Raw genomic sequence first — 9,738 nt, forward strand, 5'->3', positions numbered from 1 at the left:
GAAAAATGTGTAAAGCATGTGAGTCGTATGGGCTTTGCCCTTCTTGTTAGGAATATCATCGATTCTTTATTGTACATCACAGATCAAAAATAACCTTCCCGGTAAAACATGGTCTGCTTAACCTTTGCCGTGCTTCCTGGGTTCACCTGTACCCAGAGACACACTAAAATCATTGTAACTCTGGAACCATTAAAGGTATCGTTTTGAAATTTTAAGTATCTCTCACACACCTAATTTGCTCTCTGTCTGCAAATTTTTAGTGTGTACATGACAAAACATTAAAATTAATTGATTATGATAATTTACATACACACTACCGATGGCGCGGGTTCACACAAACCCATACTTTTAAAGAGTAGTGATTGTAACTATCCCTCTGCCGACGGCGTGGGTTCTGCTACACCCATAATTACCAAAAGCGGCAGAACAGTGTCTGTCAGCCTGTTTGTCTCCAAGAGACTGTCTGTCTATCCGTCTATCTGTCTATCCGTCTATCTGACTGTCTGTCTATCTGACTGTCTGTCTCTGTCTCTCTCTCTCTGTCTCTCTCTCTGTCTCTCTCTCTTAGTCTCTCTCTCTGTCTCTCTCTCTCTCTCTCTCTCTCTCTCTCTTTCTTAGTCTCTCTCTCTCTTTCTTAGTCTCCCTCTCTCTCTTTCTTAGTCTCTCTCTTTCTCTCTTTCTTAGTATCTCTCTCTCTTTCTTAGTCTCTCTCTCTCTCTCTTTCTTAGTCTCTCTCTCTCTCTTTCTTAGTCTCTCTCTCTCTTTCTTAGTCTCTTTCTCTCTTTCTTAGTCTCTCTCTCTCTCTTTCTTAGTCTCTCTCTCTCTTTCTTAGTCTCTCTGTCTCTCTCTCTCTTAGTCTCTCTCTCTCTCTCTTAGTCTCTCTCTCTTTCTTAGTCTCTCTCTCTCTAGCTCTTTCTTAGTCTCTCTCTCTCTTTCTTAGTCTCTCTCTCTCTCTCTTTCTTAGTCTCTCTCTATCTCTCTTTCTTAGTCTCTCTCTCTTTCTTAATCTCTCTCTCTCTCTCTCTCTTAGTCTCTCTCTCTCTCTATTTCTTAGTCTCTCTCTCTCTTTCTTAGTCTCTCTCTCTCTCTTTCTTAGTCTCTCTCTCTCTCTTTCTTAGTCTCTCTCTCTCTTTCTTAGTCTCTCTCTCTCTCTCTCTCTTAGTCTCTCTCTCTTTCTTAGTCTCTCTCTCTTTCTTAGTCTCTCTTTCTCTCTCTCTCTTTCTTAGTCTCTCTCTCTCTCTTTCTTAGTCTCTCTCTCTCTCTTTCTTAGTCTCTCTCTCTTTCTTAGTCTTTCTCTCTCTCTCTTTCTTAGTCTCTCTCTCTCTCTCTCTTTCTTAGTCTCTCTCTCTCTCTTTCTTAGTCTCTCTCTCTCTTTCTTTGTCTCTCTCTCTCTCTCTTTCTTAGTCTCTCTCTCTCTCTTTCTTAGTCTCTCTCTCTCTCTTTCTTAGTCTCTCTCTCTCTTTCTTAGTCTCTCTCTTTCTTAGTCTCTCTCTCTCTTTCTTAGTCTCTCTCTCTCTTTCTTAGTCTCTCTCTCTCTATCTTTATTTGTCTCTCTCTCTCTATCTTTCTTAGTCTCTCTCTCTCTCTTTCTTAGTCTCTCTCTCTCTCTTTCTTAGTCTCTCTCTCTCTCTTTCTTAGTCTCTCTCTCTTTCTTAGTCTCTCTCTCTCTTTCTTAGTCTCTCTCTCTCTTTATTTGTCTCTCTCTCTCTCTATCTTTCTTAGTCTCTCTCTCTCTCTCTTTCTTAGTCTCTCTCTCTCTCTTTCTTAGTCTCTCTCTTTCTTAGTCTCTCTCTCTTTCTTAGTCTCTCTCTCTCTTTCTTAGTCTCTCTCTCTTTCTTAGTCTCTCTCTCTCTTTCTTAGTCCCTCTCTCTTTCTTAGTCTCTCTCTCTCTCTTTCTTAGTCTCTCTCTCTTTCTTAGTCTCTCTCTCTCTCTCTTTCTTAGTCTCTCTCTCTCTCTTTCTTAGTCTCTCTCTCTCTCTCTTTCTTAGTCTCTCAGTCTCTCTCAGTCTCTCCCTCCCCTCTCCCTCCCCCTCTCCCTCCCCTGCAAGAGGTCGGTGAAGGGAGAAACTCGATGCACCCACTGAAGTAGCGCTGTGGGTTTCCCTGAACCCACTCCGTCGTTAGAGAAATAAACGGTAAAAACCCTCTTTCAAATGTATGGGTTCAGACAAACCCGCATCGTCGTTAGAGGAATAAACGGTAAAAACCCTCTTTCAAATGTATGGGTTCAGACAAACCCGCATCGTCGGGAGTGTGTAGTCAAAAGCGGCATCCGGCAAAGGTTAAATACTAATAATACCCAAACGGGAGAAACAACAACGTGGAAAGACACTGAACACATATTCCCAGATGCACATGAGATTCAAATCAAATGCGAGTATTTCAGTCACACCATGTGGCTTCATGTTCTACACAGAGAATTTTGATGTCAGTTCAGCCACTTAGTGTTACACAATTTTAACTTAAAACATTAACATATTAATGTGGGGGGGTATCATCACGATCACGGGAAGGGAAATTTTAGCTTTCACGATCACAGTTACCTTAATTTTGTTTTCACGATCACAAACACCTTGACGAATAGAGGATCATAGAGTGATACACCTGTCAAAAATGTACGTTGAAAATAAAATGCTTTGCAATAATGCCCATCACGATCACGAAAACAAATGACGATCACGATCACGAGACTTGATTTTTTTGTCATCACGGATCACGGGCAAAGTCCCATCACGATCACAGAAATGGAAATTTCGGCAATCACGGTCACAGAAAGGTCAAAAAACACCAATCATGATCACGATTTTAAACCCTTTGGGGCCCTCCTAGTAAGCAATCGTGTACGCCACCACAGACCTGTACTGGTTGGTCCGGTGTCAGAATAATGTGACTGGGTGAGACATGAAGCCTGTGCTGCGACTTCTGTCTTGTGTGTGGCGCACGTAATATGTCAAAGCAGCACCGCCCTGATATGGCCCTTCGTGGTCGGCTGGGCGTTAAGCAAACAAACAAACAAACAAACAAACAAACAAACAGACCACAGACCTGTACTGTCCAGGCTTTTGTTTTGGTTAAAGAGCATCTTTCCACTTGGACACGTACCGAACATCCACAGCCTGGATGCTTTCTGTGCAGAGTGGTCGTTTCTTGAAGATGTCATTTTCGCAGGCACGCTCGAAACACACGCACGCACACACACAAACACACACACACACACACACACACACGCTCACATACACACACACACACGCTCACATACACATACACACACACACACACACACACGCTCACATACACATACACACACACGCTCACATACACACACACAAACACACAAACACACACACACACACACACACACACGCTCACATACACCCAGACACACACACACACACACACGCTCACATACACACACACACACACACACACACGCACACACACACACACACACACACACGCTCACATACACACACACACACGCTCACATACACACACACACACACACACAATTTTCGCAGATTGACATACTGTGTGTCAGTTACAAAATGAATCAGAAAAACAAAATCTGCAGGAACATGTCCTGCAGGTGGAACGATGCTCTCATCCCATGTACAAGCCTGGGCAGATCTATGGTCAGTGTACAGGGTCGTTTACATACAAGGGAGAGGAGCTAACATTAAAGTTGAGTGTCTTTTTATAATATCAATGTCAATAAAACGGTAGTTCAGTTGGCAGAGCACTGGACTTGTGATCGTAGGGTCGCAGGTTCGAATCCGGGCCGGGACGGACACGGGTCAACTTTATGCTCAGAATCAGAGACGGTATTCATGTTCCAGCCCCGTGTCTCTACTCTGGCACGTAAAAGGCCTCGGTCATTCTGCCATGACTCGAGTGTATTTGACTGATTACACCTAAACACGCATACACCTGGGTAGCGCGACTAGCTGCTAGCTCTCTGCTGGGAGGAAAGCGACCCGAATTTCCATGCGATGTGACACTAAATTAATGAAAATAAAATAAAAACAAGTCGCGTAAGGCGAAAATACAATATTTAGTCAAGTAGCTGTCGAACTCACAGAATGAAACTGAACGCAATGCCATTTTACTCGTAGCATCGTCAGGCCACCGCTCATGGCAAAGGCAGTGAAATTGACAAGAAGAGCGGGGTAGTAGTTGCGCTAAGAAGGATAGCACGCTTTTCTGTACCTCTCTTTGTTTTAACTTTCTGAGCGTGTTTTTAATCCAAACATATCATATCTATATGTTTTTGGAATCAGGAACCGACAAGGAATAAGATGAAAGTGTTTTTAAATTGATTTGGACAATTTAATTTTGATAATAATTTTTATATATTTAATTTTCAGAGCTTGTTTTTAATCCAAATATAACATATTTATATGTTTTTGGAATCAGCAAATGATGGAGAATAAGATAAACGTAAATTTGGAGCGTTTTATAAATTTTTATTTTTTTTTACAATTTTCCGATTTTTAATGACCAAAGTCATTAATTAATTTTTAAGCCACCAAGCTGAAATGCAATACCGAACCCCGGGCTTCGTCGAAGATTACTTGACCAAAATTTGAACCAATTTGGTTGAAAAATGAGGGCGTGACAGTGCCGCCTCAACTTTCACGAAAAGCCGGATATGACGTCATCAAAGATATTTATCAAAAAAATGAAAAAAATGTTCGGGGATTTCATACCCAGGAACTCTCATGTCAAATTTCATAAAGATCGGTCCAGTAGTTTAGTCTGAATCGCTCTACACACACACACAGACAGACAGACACACACACACACACACACACACACACATACACCACGACCCTCGTCTCGATTCCCCCCTCTACGTTAAAATATTTAGTCAAAACTTGACTAAATATAATGAAACGCTCCAGTTAAGGGCAGAATATACGTGCGCAGTTTCAGCGGCAAAGACGACGCACTGCATATTATTGATGCTGCGATAGGGATTATGACGAGTACTTGGCCTGTTTTTCTTTCACGCAACGTGTAGCAGGCTGGGATAATCTGCAGTGCGTCGTCTGTCTTGCTGAAGTTACATAGGTGAGCGCCGGGCCTTATGATACAGTTGTTACCCTTGGGTGCGCGCACGTAAACAGCGTCAGAAATAGGGTGAAACTGACAGGGTCAACGCACTTTCAACTCCATTCTCCCTGAAACGGGAGTGGGATCTACCTTAAAGGTGGTCGTCTACATTTTTGCTTTTTTTCAATAATATTATGGTTAGATTTAGCTAAAAAGTTATGTCAGATGATGAATGAATCATGGGGAAAAAAGTTATAGAAAAAAAATATATGTAAAAAAAGATTTTATTTTTGGGTAGCGTGACTAACGCTTCCAATATTTTGTTTTCTGTTTGCTGAGAACATGTGCTTTGCCTAAAAATACTGACCAACCAAATTCATGTCACTATGCTTATAGCCACGCCCAAACAAGTGCAGCAACAGTTTGACACTGGAGCGCTGTCCACGCTTTTTTTTTAAACGCACGAAATGCACGGGATTTGAGAGGAGTTTTGCGCTTGGCATTTTCCAAATAAGGATATCCTACTATGAGTACTACGCTGGAATACTACAATGAATTTTCAAACGGCTACACTGGCTTCGTCTTTCCTGATCGAAAGGGGGTGTATTGTTGATAATTGTAGATAATAGACTCTGCATTTTAATGGTCAAATGGCGATTTCGGAAAAAAATGTAGACAAGGACCTTTAAAGATTGGTTGGTTGGTTGGTTGGTTGGTTGGTTGGTTGGTTGGTTATTGTTGTTCATCGTTTCTTCAGCATTTTAGTGCTATTCGAGACGGAACCTTAAAAGGAACACAAGGGAAGTGTTATCTGTACACATTTAAGATGTCCTTTTTGGAGAAGTTTTCTGATGAATTTAATCTCAAGTATTCCAAAAGGGCTTTCGCTGTGATGTTCGGAAATAACTCTGTCGGGTGAAAGAGTTTGTTTGTTTGTTTGTTTGTTTGCTTAACGCCCAGCCGACCACGAAGGGCCATATCAGGACGGTGCTGCTTTGACATAATTATAACGTGCGCCACACACAAGACAGAAGTCGCAGCACAGGCTTCATGTCTCACCCAGTCACATTATTCTGACACCCGGACCAACCAGTCCTAGCACTAACCCCATAATGCCAGACGCCAGGCGGAGCAGCCACTAGATTGCCAATTTTAAAGTCTTAGTATGACCCGGCCGGGGTTCGAACCCACGACCTCCCGATCACGGGGCGGACGCCTTACCACTAGGCCAACCGTGCCGGTTTGGGTGAAAGAGTGAATACCCTTGCTTTTAGATGGACAATTAAATCCACACGTTATCTATGTCCACGTGTTTCCGACACATCCCTCGCGAGTGATTGGCCCGTGGAATGTTTGTCCCGGGAAAGCAATTAAGGGTATTCACTCTCTCACAAAGCACACAAACCAGACAGACTTATTTTCGGTATTCTTCTATAAGTGACCCCAAACACTAGCTGACGAAACCCGTGCGGATTAAGTTATTCGAATCTGTAATCAAAAGAAAGTGCGTGCACGTTTTCACTGCTCTCCTGGGCAACACACACACACACACACGCACACGCACGCACGCACACACGCACGCACGCACACACGCACGCAGGCACGCTCGCACACACGCACGCACGCACACACAAACACACACACACACACACACACGCACACATACACATACACATACACACACACAAACACACACACACATACACACACACACACACACACACACACACATATACACACACACACACTGACACACACACACAGTAGGACGCAAGGAAAACAAAGAACGCACGGAGAAAGTGCATGGATAATTTACAGTCTGCAAAGACAACCCAAACACAGCATTTTGAATTTGAATAACTGAACGTTCAAAAACTAATTTCAAGGTACTTCTGGTGTGCGGTGACATCATCCCAAACTCATTTAGCTCTGGGCGATTTAGCACCGTTTTTGGGTGTGTGTCGGGAATATCCATTTAAACACCATACACTATACTCGACAGCCCTATACTGTCCCACAACAAGGTTAGTGTGTGAGGGATTCTCGCTGCTTTGACAAAGCAAAGTCAGAAAGTATGCGAACTCCCCTTTGCAAAAGCGGTCACAACATTTGAACACATCTCTCTACCTATACCTGTTTCAGCTATGTTCCTTTATCCCTTCATCTATTTGTTAATTCATTCGTCCGTCGTTCCTCCTATCTGTCGATATGTCATCATACTTACGGTTACCATCATCGCAAAAAAAACCCTTTGATGGTTTAATTTTATTTTCTTCACTCTCGTTCTAGCACCGGCCTTGCACTACCATTCTCATTTTAGAACTCTCACTCTGGCATCATCACTCTCACTTAGTCAGTCAACACCACTCTCACTCACTCGAGCACCGGTCTGGCACCACCACTCTGACTTCGGCACCGGTCTGGTCACTACTATCACCACCGTTCTTTTACTGGCTCTACCATTCTGACTCTAGCACTTTTACTCTCAATACCATTCTCAAGGTTAGTGTGTGAGTGATTCTCGCTGCTTTAAAAAAAACAAAGTCATAAAGTAGTATGCGAACTCCCCTTTGCAAAAGCGGTCACAATATTTGATCAATAAAGAAGCTAAGAAACTCCCACAGCACATATTTGCTTCACCTTCTTTGCAAAGTCAATGATACTGACGAAATACCAAATGCAATACTTTCTTTTAAACGAAAAAGTACAAGCATTAAGAAGCGGAACATTATGCTCTACTCCTGTTACCCCGAGAAAACTTGTTATATGTAAAATGTTAAATTTTAATGTCTAATGTAAAGCGCCATGAGACTGCCATTTGGCGGTGAACAGAGCTATAAAAGAATGTTTTATTCTTCTTATTATTATTATTAGAACCTGAAGCCGAGGTTACAAAACGTGACGTGCATGCGGTAGGCTGTATTCAATGTTTGAAAGGGAACAAACAACCGTGGGTACCCGTCCCCGCTGATGCAATTTCACTCCATCAAACACTGATAATTATAGGTCAAAGACTGAATGGACCTACATTTTAGTGTTGTTGTGTATGCACAAACTGCAGAGCACAGTCTACAGCGTTTCAGCGTTAAAAAAAATAAACTACAAGATCTGGACTGTGTCTTATTGCGGATCTCTTTTTCATGGAAATATCAAAACTCAGAGGCTATGCACTTAGAAAATATCAGAGCGTAAGCCTAGGATCTTACTTTTCTTGCCAGTTCAAGTCATTTATGAAAAGCGTGATATAGCTTACCAAACCGAAGTATTGTATAAAGGTACATGCACGCACGCACGTACGCACGCACTCACACGCATTCGCATACACACACACACACACACACACACACACACAAGCGCGCGTACGCACGTACATAGGCACGCAAAAAAAGGGGAGGAGGGCAGAGGGAGCGAGAGAGATATATGTATTACAGAGAGATACAGACAAACAGAGAGAGAGAGTAATATACCGACAAAGAGAGAGAGATAGAGACAGACAGACAGACAAATAGATAGGCAGGCACAGAGATGATACTGCTGTAGAATACGATAACTCTCCCAAACGACAATACGAGAAATATGTATGCCCACTGAAGATTCTTTTCAGATCGATCCTGTATTGGCTCAGTGAAATGACTAAAATCAGTATTTTGAATAGAGACGAGAGAGAGAGAAAGTCTTGGTATTAGCGTGTTATTGGGTAATTAAAAAAAAATCAAATTGGATAGGTTTTCACGGAGAGTGCAAAACACACACAACTCAGTGTCTCCCCATCACAATCTCTAATTCGGAAGTTCTGAAACGAGCAAACAAGGTTGGAACCAAAAAAAACCAGGCAACAACTTACTAAAAGTAATGAAAATACATGCACATTTGTCCAAGGATGAAGAAGAAGAAGAAGAAGAAGAAGAAGAAGAAGAAGAAGAAGAAGAAGAAGAAGAAGAAGAAGAAGAAGAAGAAGAAGAAGAAACAAAAAAAGCAACAACAAAAAAAGAAGAAGAAGAAGAAGACAGTTTTTTCTTGTGACAGACGCCAAGTATCCACAACATTCGCTTTCACACCAAAGGGAAGCTAATGTTGTAATTCGCTCCTAAAGCACACGGTTTTCTCCCTTTTCCCTTGTGTGCCGTGTGAATGTGCGTGTGTGCGCGTTCGTGCGTGTGAGTGTGTGTGTGTGTGTGAGTGTGTGCGTGTGTGCATGCGTGCGTGCGGTCGTGCGTACATGCGTGCGTGCGTGTGTGTGTGTGTGTGTGCGTGCGGCGAGTCTGTTTGCAGTATTCCGGTGCGTGCGTTTTCCTTCATCCTTGATATTATCTCCAACACTTTTGTAGAATGCAGGCCGCACGATAAAAACCTTCAAATAAAATCTAAATTCGGCGATTGGCGCTGGGTTCAGGACTCGGCCAAGCATGAAAACTGCTTTCACAAACTATTGTATAAGAGCTTGTTCGAGCCACGAATAACATACCCTTTACCATCAAACTCTTGATTGTAGTGATTGTTTGTGTTTTTTGCGCGTAATAATCCATTGGGCAGTTTTTCAAATCCATTTTAACATTCAGTCGAGTTTTGATTAAATCAGTGTTTTCAGATAGACTGAGAATCGACACGAAGGTGGTTTGTGTGGTTTGTGTGTGTGTGTGTGTGTGTGTGTGTGTGTGTGTGTGTGTGTGTGTGTGTGTGTGTGGG

Source organism: Littorina saxatilis, linkage group LG4 (assembly GCF_037325665.1).
Source record: "Littorina saxatilis isolate snail1 linkage group LG4, US_GU_Lsax_2.0, whole genome shotgun sequence".
NCBI lineage: Eukaryota > Metazoa > Mollusca > Gastropoda > Littorinimorpha > Littorinidae > Littorina > Littorina saxatilis.